The 25,465-nt window shown below is 48.4% G+C and overlaps 1 protein-coding gene across 10 annotated transcripts in view; it reads left to right on the top strand.

The window, feature by feature from the left end:
* Window positions 1-25,465, top strand: part of KSR1 (kinase suppressor of ras 1) — a 145,049-nt gene that overhangs the window by 15,503 nt on the left and 104,081 nt on the right. Inside the window, exon 1 of one of the 10 annotated variants that reach the window (XM_088802056.1) lies at window positions 17,977-17,993. The exons of the other annotated variants lie outside the window; for them this stretch is intronic. The gene's annotated coding sequence lies outside the window, so the exon portion shown is untranslated. Of the gene's footprint in view, window positions 1-17,976; window positions 17,994-25,465 lie in introns of those variants that run through there. 10 annotated transcript variants of the gene reach the window in all.

The following is a 25,465-nucleotide window of genomic DNA, read 5'->3' as shown; positions in this document are numbered from 1 at the left end:
CCAGCTTGTCAAAGCCCCAATTCCACTTGTCACAGCAAATTGGCCCCTGTCACCCTGTGGCTGCCAAACTAGGCTGTGCATATGTTCTGAAAGTCAGACTTGCTGTTCCCTGGGGAAGTGGAGCAAAAGCCGGCACCTTGGGTCCGTCCACTGCCTGGGCTCCCCGCTCCTGCCACCTCTTCTCCATTTTGATCACAGGGTGGGTGCTTGGCCTTGTTCTAGAAAGCTCTGCCGATTCACGGGCTGCTTCTGTATTTTGATGAAAGGCCAAGAGGGGAAGCAGACCCTGTAGTAGGTAAGAACGTAGGTTCTGGTGCTTGATAGCCTGGGTTCATACTCCACTCCCTTCCTGGCTAAGCCGTGTGCCGTTGGGCAAGTTGCTTAACCTGTCTGAGCAGCAGTTTCCTCATCTGTAAAATGGGAATTTTAATGGCATTGCTGTTCATAGTGAGATGATTGAGCCAGGCACGATGCCTGGCGGAGAGTAAGAACCTTTTTATAATTTATTACAATTGGTTTTTTCAACAAGTATTTAAGTAGCACCCACTATGGGTTGCGTGCCCACTGTGGGCTGGGCACTCATAAACATTGGGGAGTAACAGTGAACAAAATGGACAAAAATGTTGGCTTTGCGGAACTTAGGAGGAGATATTCAGACAATACATGAATAAGTGAAATATATTGTTTGTTAAATGGTGAATGTGCTATGGAAAACATGAAAGCAGGGAAGAGCGTTAGGGGCAAGGACTGGTATCATTTTAAATGAAGGGTCAGGATGGCTTTGCAGAGAAGGTAATATTTGAGTAAAGACCTCACAGGAGTGGAGAGGGATGCCTTGGGGAAATATTTGGGAAAGAGCTTTGGAAGCTGCGGAGGCCCGAGGGAGTAAACCTGGGCCATTGGAAGCCCTTCAGGAGGCTGGAGTGCTGGGGCTGGGGAAGGCCAAGAGGTGCCCTAGGTGAAACACTTCAGAGGCACAGCCTATAGGTGCCACCTGCACGCACGTGACCCTGAGCCTAGAGCCTGGGAGCAAGGAGGAAAGAATGATGAGAGCAGAGAGTGGTGAGAGGTATGGGGGCTCCGTGCAGGCTTTTCAGCGGGCCTGCATCCTGTAGACCCCAAAAGGGATTCTGAAATTCAACTCTCATTTCTTATCAAAACATAGAGTTGGTACACTCACTAACCTGCTACCCAAAACCCTGTTGCTGACTTACTGAAAATGTGCTTGGGAGTGAGTCCTGTTTCCGACCACACGGGTGGGTGACAGAGCCCTGGCCGGGGCAAGCTGTGGCTCTGCCATCCAGTAAGAGCATCATGTGGGCGAGCTGCGTTTATTCATTCCACAAGCATTTGAGCACCCATGAGAGCGCTCACCCCTGGTATTCCTCTCCTCATCTGTAACACCAAGACAATAGCTGCTCTTTGACGGGTCCATCCTTCCAAGGGTGCTTGTCCGAAGGCAATCATTCAGTAAAAAGAAAGGCAAACTTTATGAGGATATTTGCATTATCTGTAATACAGAAAAACAAATGAAAACAAGGTAGATGTCCGGTGGCGAGGGGACGGTGGGTTCTTACATGCACAGCCACTAATTATGAAGACTGGGTAAAAAAACATGACCATATTTATGATATTACATTAAGTGAAAATATATAGAGTGCACATTTGCATGTGTGCAGCATTTGTAGTTATGTAAATATGTAAAATATGTGTGCAGATGGAAAAAACTAGAAGAGAAATGAACTGTGTGGAGAGGGCTGTTTTTGGAAAAATTCCTTTCTTATCGCCGTTATTTTCATTCATTCTTTTATTAAAGAAATACATATTTGAATGCCTGCTACACTTAAAGCCCTGAGCTGGCTCAGATATGGTGGTGGACCTGACCGGAGAAACCCCTGTCCCCTCAGGCCACACTTGGATTGCTCATTCCCCTTCCTGTCTCAGTGCTCAAGGATCAAAGGTGATGTGATGCAGAATTCAAACCTTTGGAATAAGAATGAGACTCGGTCCTGCAGTTTCACCCAGGATGTTTGTGACTTTGTTGCGTCTAGCTGAGAAGCAGGGAAGTTTCCAGAACGTCCACCCCTCCTGAGGGTAGTACTGTTTCTAGTAAGCAGTCCTGTGGGAGCAGAGCCTGCCTGGCGCCGAGAGGGCTCTCCAAGTCTTGGTTGCCTGACTTGAGCAACCCTGGGGCACCCAGTCAGCGAGTTGTGCCAGCCAGCCCTCCGAGGGAGCACCCCTATTCTTCTGGCCTGCAGTCCTTTGCTTGAGGGGCCATCCCAGAAAGGAGAACCGCTGCTGTGGGCTCCGTCTCCTAGGTGCCAAACATTCACTGGGTAAACATGGCCCGTGAGGCTGCCCCAGGAAGCTGGGGTTGGCTCAGAGAGACTCGTGTGGAAATGTTGGACAACCACTTACGGTTCCACTTATGGTTCTTGCTGCCCACGTTCTGAGAGAAGTCCTGTGGGTGTTAGGGCAGTGAGTAGTGGTGGTGAGGAGGACATTTGTGACTAGAGCAAACATTTCGTGAATGCTCTCTGTTCTGGGCTCTTGGATAGCTCTGAGAATACTGCACTCCACCAGTCCTTCCAGCTGCCCTGGGAGTTTGGGGTCTGACTGATGACAGAGCCCACGCCATTGCAGTTTTTGAGTCACAATAGCCTTCAACCTGGAGAGGTGCCAAATCTGGCTTCACAGAGAAAAGTGCCACCAGTGGACGCCTCTCTGCCCCCAACTCCCACTCCCCGCCCATCCCTCCCAGAATGCCATGCCTCTCCCCTTGGTGACCTCTCTACTTGCCATGCCAAATGCTTTGGGACAGCCCCCTGTTCTCCAAGGAGGGTGACTAGAGCCCGTTAGCTCTAAAGGAAGGATTTCCTGTCTTTTTAAGGACAAAGGCTGTGCGTGACCTCTTTATCCAGAAGTTTCAGGGCCTAGTACAGAGCTTGGCAGATAGTAAGTGCTGAGTAATTAATGAGGGTGTATTGTAGTCAGTGTTAAATTAACCTCATGACATTTCCAGAAAAATGTCAATCAATGGAAAAGGCCATCTAGGGCAGGAGTTGGGAATATGGCCTCTGGGTTCAGGCAGCCTGGGTTTGAATCATGCCTGTGTTGTTGACTGTTTCTAACCGTGGTCAAATTATTTTACTTTTCTGGGTGTCAGTTTCCTCATCTATAAAATGGGGACAATCATAGTAACTGCCATTTAGGGCTGCTGTGAGGATGAAGTGAGTAAACATGCAAAGCACGTGGAACAGAGCTTTGCACGTAGTAGGTGAGCACTTGATAAATGCACATTGTCGTTGCTGTTTGCTGTGATTATCACACACAAGTTTAAGTAGAGCTGGACTGCTAGGGAGACTCCACAGCTCCCAGGTTGGGGTTCTTGCCTGTCTGTGTCTGCAGAGTCCCCACTGAATGCCATCAACCCCCCTGACCTTCCACCCCTGTCATGGAGCTCTGTTGGTAGCTTTGGGTGAGGGGCTTATCTCCCCAGGAAGATTGGATGCATATGGAGGCTGGAAAGTCTTGGGCAGGGCCAGGCCTGAGTCCCAGCTCTGTCCCTCTGCGATCTTGGAAAGGTCCTCTTGCCTTCAGGAGCCCATTTCCTAATGTGGGAAACGAGACCAATCATAGCTCCTTCTTGGGGTCGTTCCTGGGACAAGAGTGGGATCAATGCCCTAAGACACTGGGTATCACAGGGACTCAGCAGATGTTCCTCCCTCATCCTGGAAAGCAAAGGCCACTCTCAAACGGGCGTGAGTTCCCCAGAGCCTGTCAGTGAGGGGAGCCTGCGTGGACTGCTGGTTACCTTTTCTAGCTGCAGCACCCAAAGCTAAGCTGACCTCTCCTCACTTCCTTTTGTTCTGTCTGAGGCACGTGCTGTGAGGTAAGGAAGGTGTCTGTCTTAGTACAGGTGACAGACGTGTCACTCTGGGCCACACTGGCCCTCCCCTTGCTTCTTCTGCTTAGCACCCCGCCTCCGCCCCTCAAAGTGCTTCCATAGGACATGAATGACAGACACTCAGACTGGGGTTCAGGCTTCTTGTTAAAGGTGGTCACCCCAGACCTCTGCTGGGGGGATTTTTCCTGCTGGGTCCGCAGGGGGATGAGGTCGGTTCTGGTCAGAAGGAGGAAGGATGCAAGCTGCTAGCAAGGGAGGCTCACAACCTCAGTTGGGTGTGAGGGTCACCCACGGATAGGGGGGTAGCTGTACCGCACAGCCCTGGGTTGATGTTTGGGGTAACTGCTGACATTAGGGGTGATTCTCCTGCTGGGGGCAATGGGTCAGACAACATTCTCTGCAGGACGCTGGCCATGCTGGTGGGGAGCGGGGGAGGTGGGGAGATGGGGGGTCATGGAGAGGAATCCAGAGCGGGGGAGCCTCTTCACCTGTGTGTGTGTCTGTGTGTGTGTGTGTGTGTGTGTGTGTGTCTGTGTGTCTGTGTCTGCCTGTGTGTGGTAGGTTGGAACATTAATAGGATCTTCATGAAAATCAAGGAACGTTTAACGGTAAAGAATTGCATGAAAAATGTACGTAAGTCAGCTTATGTCAGCCCTGTACTGAGCGCTCTCCCCAGTGACTCCCATCACACTTGGTGTCAAAGCCAAAGTCAAGGCCATGATCTCTGCCCTCCCTATTCTCACTCTCTGCCCCAGCCCCACTGGCCTCCTGTTCCTTGAACACACCAGGCAAGGCCCGTGTTCCCACCGTGGAGCCTTTGTTCCTGTTGGAAAGCTCTTGCCCCAGGTGCCCCCAGGGCCCACTCCCACTCCTGAGGGAGGTCTTCTCTCACCACCACATGTGAAAGCAGACCCTCCTTGCTGTCTTGTCCTCTGCCCAGCTTCATTTTCCCCACACACTTTCTGCCGTCGGCACAGGCTCGTCTCCCTTCATTACAATGAAGGTTCCAGAAGGGCGGGGACTGTTGTATTCACTGATGCATCCTCAGCACTAAACAGATGATGCACTAAACAGAGGAGACTCTTCAGTAATATTCAAATGAATGAAAGAAAAAGGAAAGTACCTTATAAAGAAAACTGTCAACGCCTAGTGCAATTTGGCTGTCCAAGTTTGGAAAATTGAAATCATCATCATACTAATCAAGGCTCCAGGGGATCTGGACGGCAAGAACCGTCTTTTAATGGGGAGAGAGAGAGACAGACAGAGGGAGAAAGGGGGAGAGAGAGAGAGAGAGAGATGGTGTTTTTTTGTGCCTGTCTGGGTAGTGCTGGTGGGTGTGTCTCAGACTTCTGTGGTTAAGGCTGTAATAATCCTCTGATGTCAATTTACAAAACAAAACAACCGTGGACTGAAACAGCGTATCACCTCTTTAGCTACTGTTGTTGACTTTATTTACATCTCTTGACCTTTTTTTTGGGGGGGGGAGTGGGTTCACGTGTACCAGAGACATTGAACTGGATCCGTGATCAAGGTCCTGTAAATTAGACACTCAGTTTGGTGTGAAACAATCCATGTAGGTGTTTTTTTCTCACACTAGAAGTTTTCTTTTGAGGTCTTTCACAGAGTTCTCAGGAGTTTTGTGTTGAACATACTGCTGTGAGTTCTCTCTTGGACCACTAAGTTGGGAGGCTGGAGACTTGGGTCTGCCATGATGGGCTTTGTGACCCAGCGGCTTGAGCCTCAGTTTCCTCCTCTGTTGATGGGATTTGGACTGGCTGATTCCCTTAAAGATCCCTTTCAACTCTCTACTTCTCTCTCTCATGAGCCAAACTAATAGCGATCGTAATTTAAGTTCATAGCACGTATGTACCTTATTTTAGTCAATAAAGGCGTCTACACTTTGTGTGTAAGATACTACTTAAGCGCTGCGTCCCCACAATCATGGATCAGCCTCGTGCTTTCCTGTTGGTGTGCTTGGCGTCTGTGGAGCTAGTGTCCTGCTTGGCTTCCTAGTTGGACGGCAGGATGTACCAAGGCCACAGTATTTGCATAGCTGGTGTATACCACTCCGTCCTGATTCATCCATGTGGGGGGTTAGCTTCCGTTCTCTTGCCTTCATCAGAACTGTAGATTTTATCCCCAAAGTTTGAGTCTAACGACATCAGACGTTGGAGTTGATTGAGTTTGAATCCTGAGTGCTGTCATGCTAGCTGTGTGCGTTGAGTGAATTCCTTGGTAAACCTCTGTTTTCTCATCCAGCACGTGGGGTCAGGAGTTTCTCTCAGAGTGGTTTTGAGAGTTAAATGTGACAAGGCGTGTCAGCTGCTTAGTGAAAAGCAGCAATAGTGTTGCTGGTGATGGTGCTAAAGAACTACTGTCATGTGAGGGGGTAAAGACTATCTCCAGAAGCTGACCAGAGATAACGGAAGCTCGGGAAATCTAATCTATAACACACATTTTTGAATGCAGAAGATCTAGAATTAACTGTGTTGGTGCCCCTTGGCTATAAAACGGGTCAAAAGTCAGATGGGATTGAAAGGAAACCTGGGGAAAGCCAGTGTTCAGTTGTGTTGAAAGGTGCTTCAGGGTATATATGGCCAGCTTGCCTAGTGTGGGTGGCCCCTCAGCCCCTCCTGGGATGGTAGGAGTGGGTCCGGCTGTGGACCACCAGCCACGAGAAGGAAGGGCCGTCTCTCGGGGTTGCTGAGGTCGAGAGTGGGCTGGACATTTCCTTGTGGGCTGCAGGCATGAGGAACCCGTCATTTAGGTTCCTAAAATGCAAGTTCAGTGAGGTTCTGAGAGTGTTGGCGTTGGGATTACGGGTTAAGGACCAGCTAGGATTTGAAAACAATTTGGCCCCCAGGATATTAATTGCGGTATTATTTATACTGATGAAACATTGCAAATAACCTAAATACCCAATATCTTAAACATACAACCTTGGGATAGTGTATAAGGAAAACCAGCGCACGTTTAGATCTTTTGGCCTTTAAGCACACCAAAAACTTGCTGTGAGGAATTACTGCTGGAAAATCTGTTCGCAATAGACTATTAACAGAAAAAAAAAAAAGGAAAAAAAAAAAAAAAGTTAAACAATATGGCTCCCATTAATTATTGAGAATGAAATACATGGAGGAAAAAGAGAAGGTTGTACCTATGTTTGTTAATGGTGGGTAGCTTATCCCTGAATAGTGGGATAATTAATTTATTTTCTTGGCGCTTCTTTTTCTTTCTGTTTTTCCCCCCCAGTAACCATGCATTTCTCATGCATCGGGTGGGGGGGTGGACATCATGTTATAAATGTAAAACTATTCTGGATGGATTTTCATGTACTTTGAAATGTGACAAACATTTCTCATGTTTTATTTTGATGCCCACTGTAAAGTTTTAACCATTTGATTGCCCTGACCTTGACCCCAACTGAATGTGAATATCGTGACTACCTGCTCCTATGATGTGGCTGGAGTCTACAGATCAAAAAATAGATTTTTTTCCCCCAAACGTATGAAGTAGGAGCGTTGGATGAAGGATAAATGGAAAATTCACAGAGCAACTTGCTGATGGGTTCTTTGAAGTGAAATTATGTTCTTAAAAATAATCTAAAACCAGGAAAGAGAAAGTTAGATCCTATCAGCTCAGTTATGAGTGATATAAAAATAAAAATAACAGACACGTGCTTTTTCTCTGTGACCCTCTGTGTCACTTCATTCTGAGATCCTTGGACAGATCCGTTCTAGACACAATTCTTCTTGAGGGAACCGTTTGAAAAGGCTGGGGTGCATCGAAAAGGCTGTGATGTGTTGCCCAAACCTCCTTCAGAGTTCAGTCCCCTCTCCTAGCTGCGGTGCGTGATGGCTGCTGACAGCTTGTAGCTGAGCCCCTCCCCAAGAATTGCCTTCAGCTGAATGGCCTCCCCCCATGTCCACCTCCTGTGGCTGCTCCCAGAGACTGGCCATGCCCGCTCGAGATGGATTGGGCTCCACCACAAGCCCAACCCTCCAAGGGCTTGTGGGTCTGGACCTGAAGGGCTTCCTTGTGCCCTGAATCTTTGGCAGCCCTATGCATGGGGCTGTCCAAGCACGGGGCTTTGCTGCAACATAGCTCTCAAAATGTTACCAAATCAAGTAGACAGACAAATGGAGGACAGTTGCTCCTTAGCCTTTGGTTCGGGACTATTCCTCATTCCTGCAGGACAGAGTTCCACTTTTTCAGCGTGGCCCTTTGCCTGCCTCTCGACCCTCCTGGCCGGCTACGTGTCCCCACCCCTTGAATGTTAGTGTACAGCCACAGTGAATTGTGCTGCTCCCGAGCCTTGCTGTTTCATGTCTTCAAGCCTCCTCTTCCTGGAATGCCCGGAATTCCCCCTTGTCTCCCTGGATGGCCCCTCTCATCTGTTTCCTTTCTCTTTCCTGTCCTATCTCTCCCCAGCAGGGAACGTGCTGGGCCCTGAGCATCTCGGGTTTTTTTTTTGATGCTTCCCCTGTCTTTGTTCCTTTGTGGCTTCCTGCCCTATGAACGCTGGAAACTTCTCTCCTGCTCTTTCCTTGCTGTAGCGGCGTGGTGCATTTCCTCACTGGACCGCCTGCCGATCTCCACACTTGCGCTTGCCGACCTATCAGGAAAGACATTTTGATCTGTTGTTTCCAACATAGGTATGTTCACGTACAAATTTTATACACATACTGCTGTGCTGTTACAGCATGTTCCTTATAATAAGACAGCTACAAGAGGAGACATTTGAAAGGATGAGATAAGGAAAGTTCTTTTTTTTTTCAGGCAGCACCCCCCCTTCCCTGCCTCCCAGGGCCTCTGGACTGGAATTCCTACTTTGAGAACTCTCTCTGGGTCTGTCAGGGACAGGGGTGGGGATTGTGTCTCCCCTGCATCCTCAGTGCCTTTGAGGTACAGATGAGGTGGGCTTTGCTTCCTGGAGGGAAGTTAGTCTTTGGGTATGAAAAGCATGTGCTGGGAAGCAGACAGTACAGGGAGAACTGGGTGTTCTGATGGGCTCGGTCAGGCCTAGTGTTGGAGGCCCCCATGGGGAGCCACCCCCAAAGAGGGTTCTATCCTGTGCAGATTCCAGAGAGTGATATTAACATTCCCCACACTTTTCATTTATTTGGTAAACACTTCTTGAGCACCTAATGTATGCCAGACCCCATATTGGGGGTATAGAAAGAAGTACATCAACTCAAGGATCCCTGCCCGCGAGAGAAACTGACCAGGTGATGCACAATCCCTGTCCTGCGTGATGGGGAGGTACCTGTGAGCGAGGGACTGCTTCTCAGGGGAGACAGTGCTCGGGCTGAACCTTGAACCTTGCCTGTTGGAAGAGCATGGAGGACATTCCAGGCAGAGGGTGGGCATCCTGGGAGCTGCCTGATGTTTAAAATGGCCATGGTCTCCCGGGAGTGGTGCCTCTCATCTGTAAAATATGTCTTACATTCTCAGGATCCTTGAAGGAGTTGATGTGATGGAGTCCCTTTAACAATACTCCCCTCCCTGTGGGGTTTAGGGATTTACTTCCACTTTTACAGATATAGAAACATCCCAGGGAGGTTTAGGGACTTTGCCACAGAGGGCAGACAGCCTAGATTAGAACCTCTTCTCTAGCACTTTAGCCCCTCCCCTGCCTGCAGGGAGGGTTGGCTTTGGCCTTCACAGCAAGGTGAGTGGGGAGAGAGTCCGCTGCTCCCTTGGACCATTGCAGAGCTGGCTCTCTGTCACTGGGGTGAACGTGCCAGGTCCCCTCTCACATGAATCCTCATTGCCCAGACTGTTACTCTGGCTTGGTGTCAACATGTGGGTCACCAGGGCTGTTGGTCTTGAGCTGAAGCAGAGAAGGCAGTATCATGGATGGATTCTGGGCTCTTGATTTATTTGTAACTCCTAGGGAAATGCTCCCTGTTTAGATTCTGGGAGGGAGGAGGAAGTAACAGGCCTAATTGGCCCCTTTCAGGGAGAGTAGATTTAGAGGATGCCCAGACTCCTCTGGAGGGAGAGCGCCTGTGGATGGGGCTATGTCTTGCTCAGTGGGTGGGGAATGGGCTTTGGAGCCAGACAGACCTTGGTTTGCCACTTGCTAGTTCTATAACCTCAGACAAGTTACTTAGCCCCAAAGCCTTGACTTCTTCCTCTGTAAAATGGGTTAACAACAGACTATCCCTACAGAACTTCTGTGAGGACTAAATGAGGTACTGTGTGCAAATAGATTAGCAGCATGCCTGGTATGCATTAAGCTATATAGTAAGCATTCTCCAAATGTTAGCTGTTCTAATTACCTTCCATGCTCCCAGGGTGCCTCGCTCACAGTGGGGTACTATTTGTTGAAAATACTATATGAACTCAGGTTTGTTAGCATTTGTTAAATAAGGAAGTATTAAAATTTGGATTGAGTTGTTTCTGGCCTCCAATAAATGAAGCAAGCATGGTAGATTTTTACTGCAGGGAAAACCATCCGGTTTTCTTAACTCCCCATGGCTCTGAGGTTTTATGATTTTTCTGCACAGCCCTTAAGGATTTTCTTCAATGTAAACATACTGACAAGGGTAGTATTTTACAACCGGAGTCTGGTTTGGCTCCTGGTGCCCACCCGCTGGCTGGCATCTGGGATCTAAGGCTGTTGAGCTGGTAGGTCTGCTGCTTGGTTGTTGGCATGAAGATATCAGGGTAAGTGCTTGTTCCCCCCAGATGTGGTTATGACTGCAAAGTGGCCAGCATGTGGAACTCGTCCAGTGGTTTTGCTGGGCGGTGGTTTGTCGGGAGGTTGCTTGCTGAAGACACAGGAATGGCCATATAGCTGGCAGTGCCCGGAGTGTCAGGATGGAAGATGTGAACCCTGGAACCCGCCCTCCTACCCATCTTTGTGCCCCCAGGTTGGAAGGCAGCAGCCCAGGGGACGTAGGGTAGGGAAGCTCCAGATCGAGGGGCTCCAACCTTGACTGTGTCCCCCAACTCCCATCCTGGGACTTGGGGGCCCTCCCCTGATTCTCCCTGCCTTGTGTGTGACTGAGGTGGGGTAGGGGCTCCAGGAGGGTCTGGTCAGGCCAGGTAGGTAGGTGGTCCTTGGGTTTGAGCAGCCTGGGAGCTCCCGGTTGAGATGTTAGGGGTTGAGAGCACCGGCTTGCCCCTGGAGACTGAGCCTTTCTTCCTGCGTCACCCACTCATTTGCTGTGTGACCGTGGACAGGATACTCAGATACTCCAGGCTGTAGCTTCTTCGGCTCTAAAATGGGGAAACTGGCCCTTCGGGTACTTTCCTGATCTATGATGCTGAAACACCCTGGAGAATTGCCAGTGACTTCTTTTTTTTTTTTTTTTTTTTTTTTTTTTTGGTTAGGCAATTCATACATGTGGTAAAATATATTAAAAGTTGTAAAAGGATATATGTAGAATCAAAGTAAACCTCCCTCATACCCCACCCCACTGCCCCCCCACCCCAGTTTCCCTTTTCAGAGGCATTCACTTTAAAGTTTTTAAAGATTTTCTGTATACAGAGGGTGCCAGGAAAATGTATACACATTTTAAGAAAAGAAAAAACGGTATTAAAATTGTAATACTCAATATATGAGGTCTGACAATTAAGTTCGCGAACTTGTTGCAACACTGTTTCTAACTTTTTCTGATATCAGAGGAATTATTCATTATGAATTTGTACCAACTGGACAAACAGTTAACCAAGTTTACTATTTGGAAGTGTTGAAAAGGCTGGGTGAAAAAGTTAGACCACCTGAACTTTTCACCAACAATTCATGTCTTTTGCATCACGACAGTGTCCCAGCTCACATGGCACTGTCTGTGAGGGAGTTTTTAGCCAGTAAACAAATAACTGTATTGGAACACCCTCCCTACTCACCTGATCTGGCCCCCAATGACTTCTTTCTTTACCCAAAGATAAAGGAAATATTGAAAGGAAGACATTTTGATGACATTCAGGACATCAAGGGTAATAGGACGACAGCTCTGACGGCCATTCCAGAAAGAGTTCCAAGATTGCTTTGAAGGGTGGACTAGGCGCTGGCGTCAGTGCATAGCTTCCCAAGGGGAGTATTTCGAAGGTGGCCGTAGTGAAATTCAGCAACAAGGTTTATATTAATAGCACTTTTTTGGATGAGTTTGTGAACTTAATTGTCCGACCTTGTATACCACTAACAAAAGATGAGTACAAGTCATGTGTATACATTTTTTTGGTACCCCCCCCCCGTGTATGTACCCATAAATGTACACACACGTCCCCGCCTTTGCAAATTTTAAATTGTGAAATATCATACATCCAAAAGCATGTACAAAACGTGTATACAGTTTAAGGAATGATAAACTGAATACCTTTGTATCCTCTACTCAGGATGAGAAAGAAAATTCCTGGTATCTTAGGTGCCATTTACTGTGTTCCTCATCCCATTTACTCAAATGAGCTTACGTTTATGTTCTTCTGTACTTTTTTTTGAACAAAATATTGTGTCTCGGAGATTGGCTCACATCTGGACAGCTGTCTTGTTCTTTTCAATATCTGCATAACATTCCTCTATATGGATGTATCATTCTTTTATTTGTTAACCAATCCTCTCTTGATGGATATCTAGGGTGTCTCCAATCTTTTGCCATTGACAACAATACTGCAATATTTTTTTCTGGCTTCCAGGCACTGACATTAATCAAAATATTCTGTAAGAGGTCCTATTGCATCAGCCTCCCTGGCCTGTCAGTCATTTCCAGAACAACATGGAAACATTCAAAGCAGGGAAAGCCCTGCACGGCTCTGGTCTCCTAAGACATGGATGTCCTGTGCTCCTTGCCTTGCACCTTCTTGGAGCTCGCGTTGCCTGTCTGATGCCATGCTTTCCTGGAAACCCCCTGGGGCTGGGTCTCTGGGAGAGTGTGGGACCCCCAGTTGGGGATATGCCATAGGTGCTGGAGAAGTGCGCTGACGGGAACTCAGCTGCAGGCTTCACTCCTAGCAGAAAAGTTCCTTTTCTTATGATTGTGCAATGTCTCTGAGAGGGGCCTGGGTCGGCTCTTCTGCTTTTCTTTATCTTTCTGCAGATGGGAATGAGGCAGGGGGGCAGGTTTGGGGGTGCAAGCCCAGGCCACTTGTGTTTTTGAGACGATCCTCCTCACTTTCCCTTTGCTGCTTCATCTGCCTCTGCCTCGTTTCCTCTTTCGCTTTCCTCCCTATTTGTTCTTTTTCCTCTTCTCTTTCTTCATCCCCACACCTACCCCCTTTGAACTAAAATTCCTCGTAAGCTGGGTGATTCCTCCATCCACACGTGTAAAAGTTCTGGCTATTCTTTCCTTTCTCTCCCAGTTCTGAATGTGGACAGTGCCCCGTATCTATACAGATTGTGGGATGGTAGGCGCTAAGATCAGAGGTCAGTGAATTGGGGGGCCTTTTGCTTCTTCTTTCTCCTGTTGAGCAGATCTTTTGCCTCTGGTCTCTTTACTTCCTCCTCCTGCAGGGTGTGTTGCCAGGCAATGGGGAAGCAGACCTTCCCAGGAGGAGGTTAGCAATAGGGATGATGGCCTTTGGGTTTGGGGGGCGAGGTGCTGGGAGTTGGCAGTGGGTAGGGTTCTCAGGGAGAAGAGGAGGTATAGGTACTTTCTCAAAGTGACGATGTTCCCTTGGTTCACCAATTTGAAAGGTGACGACGCAGAAGTTTGTCAAATAAATTTGGTTCAAAGAGGCCAGTAGGCCTAAATCTGGAAGCATTTTTATTTTTCTGGTCTGCGTGTGTCTGTGTGATGAGTCCTCACTGGGAGGTAGTAAAGTGCTGAGCAAGTGTACGGACCCCAGAATCCAGTCACCTAGGTGTCCTCAGGCTCCATGTTTTATCAGCACATGGGAGGAAACCTTATAAAAATCCTTTGTCCAAGCCTCAGTTCCCATATCTGTAAAATGGGGCTTTTGAAGCATTACATGAAGTTATCCTTGTAAAGTGTTAAGCGCAGAGTAAATGCTGTGTAAATGTTAGCAGTTATTAATATCTTTTGGTGGTTTTCAAACATTCCCAGCAACATTTCTAGTAAAATCTTCCATGGAGAGCCAGTACATTGTATATAAAGGGGATGCAATGGAAGGAAACAGCACTGATTGACAGGGTGGGATGAGGGTGGGAGAATGTGTGCGGCAGAGGCCCAGAAGTCTTTCTCCCTGGTGCCTGAGCCTCTTTCCTGTGGTTCAGGGAGCAGTTTATAACTCTTAGACACAATCAAGTTGTGCCAATTGATACTACCTTTTTGGATGGTACTTTGACAGTACTGATCGAAACTGAAAGTCTATATTCCCTAGGATTCAGCAGTCCAACTCCTGGGAATTTGACACCTGTAGAAACCATAGCCTGTATACATACAGGTGTATGCGTAAGGTTGTTCATTGTAGCATTGTACATACTAGAAGTAAAAAGAGATGCTGCAGTGTCCACTAGGAATGCAAAGATCGAATCAGTTATGAAATACCATTATGACTAAAACAGGCAAGGTAGATCTGTGGACTGTCTTGGAAAGATTTTCACGATATATTAAGTGTAAAAAAAAACAGACGCACAAAGAACGATACATATGGTGTAGTTCTATTTTTTTAAAGTGTATGTGTACGTATGTATGCCTCTATGTATAGACAAGACACACAGAGCACTCTGTTGCTCACTACGTAGTATAGGAACCAGCAGGAAAGGTACCGACCGCACTGCTAATGGGACTTCACTTCCTGGGAATGGAGGGGAAGCTGGCATTTCTTACACTATGAGGTTCTTCTCTGCCCAAAAAAAGACTAGCCCTTTGGGTAATTTTGCTTTCTAGTTGGTGTTTTCCTTCAAATCAACAAGAAAGAGGTCATCCGAGAGGCAAGAAAATAGTTCCACAGTGGGTGGTGGATTTGCCCAGGGTCGCCTGGTCTTTGCAGGAGGAGCTGGTTGTGGGTGCAGCTCTGATGTTATTAAAGCCAGGCTGCTCAATGAAGGCCCACTGCTCCGCCTTGCTTTTCCTCTTGGCAGGCTGGCGCTGTGGGCTGCGTTCCTGATTCACTCTGCTCACCATCTGTTGAGGAAACAGTTGTTAGGCTGTTAGCGGTGCCTCCCCCCACAATGTCTAATTTAACAAGCCACCTTCTCTCAATAGACTTCATTGAGGCTATGGGATCACCCTTTAATTATTTACAGGGGTCGGCCACCTGATGAAACGCCTTTGCTGGAGACAGACGGTACTGACAAGTAGCTCTGTTGCACGTTGGGAGGAGAAGAGAGACTAGGGGGGTGCGTGCAACAGCTAAGAGTGAGTAGCCTCAAAATAGATTCATGAAGCATCTAGGAAGGTAATTTTAAACACTAATAATCTTGAGGCTGTGGTTCACGGGTGAAGCAAGCTGAAGACAGCTGGCCTGGCTCAGGCAGGCAGGCTTGGCTTTCTTGTCAGAGGAGGGCGGGGTCAGCTTAGCTCACCTTTGCATTGCCCTGAAATCTGTTCAGAGCTATGTTTGCCGGCTTATTCCTCTAGGAACGGTCAGGTGTCCATTGGTTCTTCAGAGTCAGTAGACTGAGCCCAAATACCAGGACCCATCATGTGACCTTGAACAAGCCACTTCCCTTCCCTTGGGCTGAGTTTCTAACACTCTTCAATCAGTGGATCAGATGAAGCCAGTCTGATGCTCTCATAGTTCTAGAACATTCTATGGTAAGGTGCCCATACGTGCTGTTTGAAGGGAGAGCTTCATGAGCTAGACAAAAGGCCCCAGAAGAGACACTGTGCTCAAGTGCTTGCTGCCAGCAGACCTAGGTGTGACTTCTGATCTGTCATCTGTATTAAGACTGGCCTAGAATCGGGAGGAGGTGGGACACATTTTGAGCCTGCATTCCCCACATATAAAATGGGAATAACAGTACTTACTTTGCAGGATGATGAGGATTTGCAAAAATAAGGTGAAATTCCTGGCCCATGGTAGGTGCTCATTAAATGGTATTCTACACTTAATACTTGGCATTTCCAACCCAACTTTTTGTCTTAGCTGGAAAATATATTCCACATAGGGATGAACATGGGCATTATCTTGCTTCATAGATGCCACTTCATAGAAAGCATTGGCCCTGGGACTTACTCACTTTCCCCAAAGCAAGTGTGTTCTTTCCTCATTCTGTTTATGGTGACCATGCATTGAGCATTTGCTGTATGTGATCGTGTGACAGCTCTAATCTCCTTGAATCCTTGTGAAGTTGTAAGGACTGTTTTCCCCCATTGTGTCCATGAAGAAATGGAGGCTCTGGGAAGTTATGGGATGTGCCCAGGGTCACAGTCAGTAAAGGGTGAAGCTGGGATGGAGCTACATGTTTCAGATCTTAGAGACCTCGTCCTTAGCCATTGTGTGTGCTTTTCAGAACAGGGTGGGGGTGCATTCGGGGACCAAGAAGAACCCTTGGACTGTCAGACAGGAAATAATGCACTTGAATTCCTTAATGGGGTAGATTGTCTAAGTCACGACATTAATGACGAGCTCCACGTAATGCTTCCGGCTTGTCAGACCGTGCGAGGTGGTGGAGCCCCATGGCTCACATGGCCCAGATGATTCCGTTTTCTGTCTTGTTTATTGCAAGTGACCTCGAATTCCCTAAAACCTAGGGAAATGTGTTCTTAATTTGCCCTGTTAACAATGCTGATTCCTCCCCTCCCCCAACTCAGATTTAAATAACCCTTCTTTCTGTGTTGTCACGCACTTAAAAAAGAAGCATCATAAAAAAAAAAATCCCAACCCTAAATTCCCTGTAATTACGGGGTATGGTGGAGAGGGAGGGGCCCTGAATAGGAAATAATGGGATCGTCAGAGCATTCTAAGTGGCACTGGTTATATTCAGTAGCAGGGTTGAAGACGATGCCTGTTGCTGGGAAAGTTAAAAAGCAAAACAGCCCCTGTGTCAGCCAAGAGGTTTGGCTGTTGAGTTTATTCCCTTTAATTTGGGGCACCTGAGGTTCCCATTCTGTGGTGCGAATGGCTGGGATCTTACCACCTCTTTCTCTGCCTGGCTGGAGAGAAACTTGGGGCTCCTGAGGTGGTTTGGTTTAGTCTCCACCACTCAGGGCAGCTGCCGTCAATGCTGGCCTTTGATGTCTGCCAGGGTTTGGAGCAGAGGCCCGGAAATGCTCCTGGGTTACTGTGAACTGGAAACAGCTCTCCTTCTTCCCCTCCCCCTTCTGCCAGCAGGGGAAAAAAAGTACAAAGAGCTTCCAGGAACACGAGAGGGATTTTTTTTTAAAGGTCCTTCCACAAAGACTTGAATTTTGAGAGTGAAATCGCCTTGGGTTTGGTGTGGAGAGTATATAAGATTATTCCTGGGGAGGCAGGCATGCGCGGGGATGGGAGCTGTAGCAAGTGCATTTTCCTGGGCAGGTGAGCGTTGTGGGCCTGTTGGAAGGGAAGAAGGGAGGGCAACAGCAGGTGGCAGTAACTGGGAAGCTTACCTTTGAGTGAGGCTAACCGGAATGCAGCTACCCCAGGTGTTAAAGCGAGTGAAAGGGCTGGACTTCACCTGCCTGGGGTCACATGCATGACAAGTACCTTAACTGGATCCGGGAATGGGGTCCCCCTGCCTTGCCACCAGTCAAGCCTGTCTCGACTGTGTAGGGTTAATGTTTTCTTAGAGACCTGTTCAGGGACCGATATTTTAGATTCTGGAGACATGAACAAACAGGTCTTTTAATTTACATTTAAAGGCAATAATAAAGAGGAGGAAGGAGACGTCTGGCTTTTGTGCCATTGAAACACCAACCAAATAAAAACAATCCTGATGGAACTGTTTCCCAGTCTGGTCGGTGGCCCGCTCCAAGTTGATATCCTCATAAAAGAGGCTCCTTCTCTGACAGCGCCATTGGGCGGTGTCCCTTCCAGGTCCTCCAGGAAGCTGATTTTGGACCCTGGCCGCTGACTCAGTACTGCCTGCTGGGTGGTTCCTGTGCCCTGGGAGGGAGGCGGCCCTGGCAGTGTCTCTGGGCCCAGCCCATAAGCAGGTGCCCCAGGTGATCCTGCTGTGACTGGGAGAGACAGAGAGACGGACGGAGGGACGGAGGGAAGGGGCTCCTGGGCAGCGCAGGTCCGAGATGAGGCCGCGGTAAGTGGGGTGGCTAGTTGGGGAGCCAGGGAGGCCTTTTTCTGGGTGGAGGACTCAGGTGTGCCGAGTGGGTGTGAGTTCTGCTTGGAACTGGTGGGCCGGGTTTGTTTTCTGGCTGTCACCTTTATCTATTGGGCAGGTAAAGAAGTTGGGAACGTTGAGCTTGGTTTTGGAGACTGTGTCTGTTGGAAGCGTAGTCTCTGCAAAGCAGAAGCTTTGTCAAGAACATGCACCTCAGAGGCAGAGGCTGTCTGGGTGCATTCAGGAGCCCCTTTCCTTCCTTACCGTCCCCTCCCGCCTAGCTCTCTCCCTCCACTAGCCTTGTCCAGGGTCTTGTTTGGTAGAAAAGCAGTTTAAACGTGGGTTTAGCTTTGTTCGACTGTGTGTGTTTGTGTCTGTGCGTGTTTCTCCAACTCAAGAAGGGATCAAGGAACCCCTGACACAGAGGCGCGAGGTGCAGTGGACAGCCTGGAGCGGGAGTTTGAGGATATAGGCCTGGTGTCTGTCTGATGATGACTGAGGCCTAGTTCCTTGTTCCCCCTGGGACACAGCCCCCTCATCTGCCCCCAAGGGGAGAGATGGGCCAAGAGAGGGAGGCTGGGCCATCATGTCTAAGGCCCCTTCCAGCTCTGAAATCCTGTAAGCGGTGTTGTCCAGTATGATTGTCTCCACCAGGTAACACATGACTGCCAAGTGGGTATTTTAATTACTGTGATTTCAGAATAACAGGGTCAGTTCTCACAGAGCGTTTATTGCTTCGTCGATCATGCAATCCCTGTGGAATCTGCGTTGATAGCAGGTCTACATTTGGTTCAGTTTTCTTGGAGCTGTCTGTCGCTGATCAGGCACAGACAGTCTCTTCAAAGCCTAGAATCTTTTATTTATTTATTTTTCAGGTGGGATCATATTTACCCATTATGGTTGGTAAAATTTGGTTTCCCAGTGTTGCCCCGGGAGCCCAGAGGAAACAGTTTGGAAAATGCATCCGTTTTGGAAAGGGATACCATTGCCTGTAAGCCTAACTTATGTCTGGGTCTTATGTGGGCAGATAGTAAATGTTTCTAGAACCTTCTGGGCTTTGCCCACTGCTTTGTGAGTAGCCCCAGGCTTTGGCTTGTTGGGACCTCAAGGGCCAGTGGTCAGGCTTGGCATTTTGAATCCACATTGACCAAGCTGCTAGGATGTGCAGTGTGAACCAATCTGGTTCTGGGTAAGAGACTGAGGGCCAGCACTGCATCGTATGTTTGCCTAACTGGATGCCTCATCTCCAACCACACTAATGTGACCCGAAAGAGATAGTCATGATGCTTCTTTTGTCTCCGATTATGTTGAATAAGAAAGGGAGAGAAGTGTGCGTATACGAGATACTTCTCGTTAATGAAACCCCAATTGATTCAAAATTAGAAACCCTAAAGCTCATGAGTTGAATAGAAAAACTCAGATAATTTACTGCCTGCTTTCTCTGTTTTCTCCAGCCTATGACTGATTCTGCCTGATTTTAAGTCTTTGAAACCTGTCACAGCCCCATTTACTGGTCCTCTTCCCCTCCCCCACCATAGAGGGGAAGCCGGGGCTGGGGAGAGAGTGTGTGGGTGCCATGGTAACCAGCAAGTGAGACATGGGGGACCTCAGGTTAATGATTAAGCCCTTCATGTCTTTTCAGATGAGTCAGTTGCCCTCAAGACTCCCAACCCCCAGCCAAACTTGGGCCACTTTTACTTCTGTCAGTCTTACGGACACAGTGAAGATAGAAAATGTCTTAAAGGGATCCTGAGGGGTTAGCAGTGTGGAGGTTGGGAACCTGGCTGTCAGTGGGGCTAGTGAATCTATTTGTAACTGCAGCCAGGCCCTGTCATCTTCTAAAGGTGAGAGTTTAGGCAAGCAGAGTGAGAACGCAGGATGAGGCCAGCCAGGCCTGCTCTGAAGTTCAGCTTTTGTTTAGCTAGTTTTCAAAGCCCATGTTTGTTTTCATTTTTATGTAAACAGGAAGCATCAGATCCTAACTGGTCTGGTATTTTCGAGGTGAACAGCCGTAAGTGGTCTTTTCCTTCCTCCCATGAGGTCAGCAGATGAGCCGATATTTATTTGGTCTTTAGCTATCTCAGTTTTACCTGATGTTTGTATGGGGACAGCAGACATTCCTTCAGGATTTCCTCTGATAATCCCATTCCACCTCTTAACATCTCCACAAGGGTGAAGGGCCGTCAGCCCCCTGCAAACATGCTGAAGACTGGGGAGGTTAAGTCACCAGTGTAGGTTTGGGCGGAGGGCAGCTGTGGCCTGGGGTTGGGTTTTGTCCTCCTATAATCATGAGGCCAACAAGCCCAGCGATTTTCACTTCTCAGTATTGCTGTCCTTTCTAGAAAACGCGGCTAAGGACAAAGTACAGGGTGGGCACCCCAGACAATTTTAGGTGATGCCCAGATGTAGCATTAATTATCTTTAATCCCATAATGAAGAAGCTGCCTCCTTACAGCCCCTTCCCAGTCCTTCAGTGGCCTCTAGGAGAGGGTCTGAAAGCCATCTTCCTTTTCAAAAACCAAGGAGGAGTGGGACCAGGAGAAAACCGGCCTCGGGATCCCGGGCTTCCTCAGGCAACAGGGTTTGCTAGATTTAATAACATTGTTTTGTTTCTATTATGCTTATTTTTATAGAAATCTTTGTCTGGCACAGACAATAGTATCTCCTTTATGGCAATGATACTAAGTTAATTTTTAAAAAAATGAGTAGATGTAAGAAAAAATATTAATAGCATTGGTGGTATGTGCCCAAAGTGAACAACCACTGTTTGAGGAGCCGTGCTTTGCTGTAGCAACATGTGTGCCCCAGGGAAACTCAGCAAGTGACCAAGAGAGAGAAGTGCATCTTTCTGGAAAGTCTGGCAGAACCAATGCATGCATATATGTACACACATGACTGTCGAGGTGACACTTTCCGGGATGGGCAGACAGGTTTATACAGGCTTTGCTGCAAAGATGGGGAGTGTGTGTGTGTGTGTGTGTGTGTGTGCATGTATGTGTGCTGTTTTCGCTTCAGCACTACAGTAGCCCTCCCTTACCCACAGGGGATACGTTCCAAGACCTCCAGTGGATGCCTGAAACTGTGGATAGTACCAAACCCTATATATATGTCATGTGTTTTCCTATACGTGCATACCAAAATAACAAAGCTTCATTTATAAATGAACGATAAACAACGATAACTCATAATAAAAGAATACAGTTATAACAATGTATTGTAATAAAAGCTACGTGACGGTGGGCTCTCACACAAAATATTCTTCTTGTCCTGTACTGACCCTTCTTGTGATGGGAGATGGTACCACGTCTACGTGATGAGATGAAGTGAGGTAAATGACATAGGGGGACGGTGGGAGAGCTCATGCTACTCAGAATAGCACCCAACTTAAAACGTACGAATTAATTTCTGGAATTTTTCATTTACTATTTCTATACCACGGTTGACCATGGGTAACTGAGACCAGGTAACAGAAACCACAGCTAAGGGGGGGCTACTGTGGTAGTACTTTGCCCTTGGGGATGCCTGGCTCTCCATACACCTAACTGGGTGTGACCGTCATGTTTAGGTGATTTTCACCATGAGGAAGCAGCCTAGAAGTTTTTAAGAAACTGCCCTGTTTCCCAGATGGTTCAGTGGTTCTGAAACGTCAGTGGTTACCAGAATCACCTGAGGAGCGGGGTGGGGACAAAGGCTCAGGACCTGCCCTACCCCACCCAGTGGGACCTCTGTGTCCCATTGGTCCTGATACACCAGTGCCTGAGCTCAAGGTCGAGGTCGCTGTCAGTCAGCTCTGGCTGCCTGTTAGAGTCACCTGGGGAGCTACTGAAGATTCTGAGCCCTGGACCCCACCCCAGAGAAGCCCACCAGAATCTGTGGGGAGACGGGTCTGGCATTGGAATTTTTAAAATGTTCCCCAGGTGATTCTTTTGTGTGGACAGGTGGAGACCCATTGGCCTTGATAGAGACTTTTGGGGGAACTTGAACCACCCTGGGGAATGGTCACCACAAAGAAGCAAAGGGACTCATGAGGCATTTACAGAAAAGGGCTGCAGAGGAAACCTGCAGATCTGAATTCAGGTTTTAGAGGATTTCTATGGAAAAATGGAGATGAACGGCAAGTAACCCGGGGCGACTGGGAGAGTGGCACCAACCTTGTTAGAACCAGGTCAGGAGGGTTAATAGCTTGAAAAAATGCTAAGGGCATCACGAGGGCTCTTGAAGGTTTGCTCAGAGCTAGAAGAACAAGGTGTGATAAACATGAGTTCTGCCCAGGCCATGTGGTGAGAGCTGGAGGAGGGAGGAGGGAAGCGTGGATGGATGGCAGCTCCCGTGGCCACTCTGTTTCTGTTAGGACCCAACCAGGAACACGAGACCTGAGGCAGAGATGGCCAGAGAGCACCCACTGCTTTAAATGAGGCTACACCTGGTCATTCCACTGTTACTGGTCAACTGGAGGAGCTACAAATGGAGAGCCAGGCTCCTGAATATGAGAAGGGGGCAAAAGTTGTCCCTGCTTTTAAGAAGTTAGGAAAAAGTGTGTTCCAGAAACCATAGTCTGGTGAGCTTGGTCTCCATTTCCAAGAAACTTCCAGAAAGCATTACTAAGCAGTTGTGTTGTGAGCTGGTTTGGAGCCCAGTCTGGGTCAAGGTGATGGCTATTTTCTTTTTTTCAGAACCAGGCATGCCAGGCTATCCTTTCCCATCCTGGTAGATAGCTGACTGCCCGCTCAGGGAGTGCCTGAGGTTGCTCCGCAAAGCATTTGGCACAGCACATGCTTCACAGGCTCTGCAGAGTGAAGCCAGGTCTGGCTCAGGTAGGCACTCAGTGCATCTGTGAAAGTCCTCGTGGAGAGATGCAGAAATAGGGACTGGATGGGACACAGCTGGATGGCTTCAGAGTGAATTCATCAGCCACCCTCAAAGCAGAGGGGGCCCTGCAATTGGATGGAGAAGGGGTTCTGGTGAGGCTTTCTGCCTGGAAAGGGGGGCAAAGAGGATTTGACAATGTGGCAAGCATGCAGTTCATTAAGTTACCTGTTATTTAAGGGTCATCTGGGAGGATTGGTGGAGATCAAGGGGTGAAGGCATCGGCTACATCTGTACCACCTCCGCCCTCATCTTGTTATTGGATCTGTGTCAGTCTGCAGAAAGGCACATTGGGCCTTTCCCATTCTGCATCTTTGCAGCTCTTAGGTAAAGACATGTTTCCTGAAGACCTAAGGCAGGGAGCACTGAGCCATCGAGCTTATAAAGGGTGTAGGGTTGGTGGGCTGGCCCGCATTAGAGAGATTTTCTGTAATTCCAGGGATCTATAGCTCTGTACCTGGTTAGAAGGCTCCTAGAAGTGACACCCTTGAAACCCGCCCTTTAGTGTCAGAGTCAGATGTGGCCCTGGTGATCTTAGAGATGAGGCAAGTGGAGACTAGAGAGGTGGAGTGACATTCCCAAGGCCACCCACCCAGTAAGTGGAAGCTGTGCGAGCATACATGGAACAGTCTAGGATTGACGGTGTGAAAAAGACTCAGATGTCGTTTGCAGTTGTGCTCCAGACGTGAGTTAATGGCTGCCAGCAAAAGCAAAGGCGGCTGGGCCACGCCGGTGGAGGTTTGGTTGTACAGATACCATCGGGGCTCCATCCACTAGCCAGGCCTCACCTGGACGTTTACATTCTATTCTGGGTACCGTGTTTTATTTTTAACCTACTTGGTTAAATTAGAAACTGTTGCTTTACAAAGAATATTTTCAAGTTCTAAAAAAAAAGTTATGACTGAAAATTGAGGAAAAATTGGGGGCTACATTTTGGAAGGGACGTTGACAGACGTGTGGGTGATTTCAGTATGGATATGTGACACATGGGAAGAGAAGGCCTCTGGGGACAGATGACGATCTCTGCTTGCAGCGATCAGGAGGTCTTCTTGGAGGAAGAGGGCACACAGGGAGCTGCCAGGGCCTGGCTCTGACCCTCCCAGGGCTGGCACAGCCTTGCCAGGAGGAGATCACACTTATGGGAACCTCCAGGGTGCAGAATTCAGAGCAAAGGATACACAAGTTACGGAATAATAGTGGCTGACATTTTTGGAGCCTTTCCTATGTGCCAGGAAGGGCATTGCGCTAAGATTACACCTGTGTGAGTGCCACGAACCAGAACGCAGACCAAAGGCTATGCAAGTCTGTGATAATAACTGCTGACGTGTATCGAGCTCTTCCTAGCATGTTAAGCTTCTCTTGTACATTATTGCATGTAATCTTCACTGCAGCCCCCAGGGCAGCATTTAGGTTTGTTCTGCTTGCTTTGGGGGCAGGACATTGACTGAGGCTATAAATTAAGTCCTTATTGCTGGGAGTTCCTGTAATTTTTAGCACAACGATCTCTGAGCACTTTCTCCGAGTCAGGCACTGATGTACACTTTGCAGGCATTGTCATTAATTTCTTAATAACTCTATGGAGATATGGGGGTTGTTATCCCTATTTCGAGGTGGAGGAATTGAAGGTCTGGAGGGCAGACTTCATGCAAATTACTCAATGGTGTCCCTTGGGTGGACCAGGCTAGGGTTCCGGGTTTGGTGAGGATTGTGTGGGCTGGATTCCTGCCACCACGCCTGCCTCCTGGACTCGTGCCATAGTGCAGGGCAAAGTTGTAGGTGACCGCCCTGAAGATGAACGAGGCTAAGGGACTTGTCAAAGCCACACGGCGAGGAAACGGCAGAGCTGGAATTGCCAGCTAGCTCTACTGGTTCTAGAACTGGTGCCTCTAACTAGCAGTGAGGAGACAGAATCGTGCGCCTCTCACAGCCTCCAGTGTGGACTGGACCGTCCCAGGGCTGGCCCTAGGAAGTGGTCCCAAGAGACGCGGTGGCCATTTGTCAGGGCCTGTGATCCAAGTAAGGAATCTGTAAAAACGTAACATCTTAAAATCTGACACTTCTCCTCCATATTCCCTTCCTATCCTTTTGCTAATTTAAAATCAAGTCTGCCCCCCCACCCCCTCCCTGGCCCCATCTCCAGCCCTGGGTGAAAAGGCACTTGACTGTCATGGGGGCTGGGGTGTGGACGCTGGGAGGGGTGCAGCGGCCTCAGCTATGCACAGCCTCACAGATGGTCATTGTAGCCAGAGGGTGACCATGTCACTGGTCAGCAGCCTTCCTCTGGGCAGATGCTCATTCGTCATCTTTCTGTGCTTGCCCACGCTTGAGGGTCAGCACATTTTCTCTACCTCGACCCTCCAGCAGAATCCTGACACAGATGTGGTTTGACTTTAGGCGTTGGGGGCTGGAGTGCGATGCCGGAATTCTACAGCAGCATCCCAGCCTTGGACTCCCGCCGGGGGGCAGGGATGACCTTGGGCCGGGTAAGTGGCTCTGCTGCTCAGGAAGGAATCTGTGCTGTCCCCATGGCTTACTCTCTGACAGCAGTGCTAGCAGCAGCTCCGGGCATGATAGTAACACAGTGA

This window comes from Rhinolophus sinicus, chromosome 12 (assembly GCF_057876585.1).
Source record: "Rhinolophus sinicus isolate RSI-liver-muscle chromosome 12, RSI-T2T, whole genome shotgun sequence".
NCBI classification, from domain to species: domain Eukaryota; kingdom Metazoa; phylum Chordata; class Mammalia; order Chiroptera; family Rhinolophidae; genus Rhinolophus; species Rhinolophus sinicus.
This window is presented reverse-complemented; position numbering and strand designations above follow the sequence as displayed.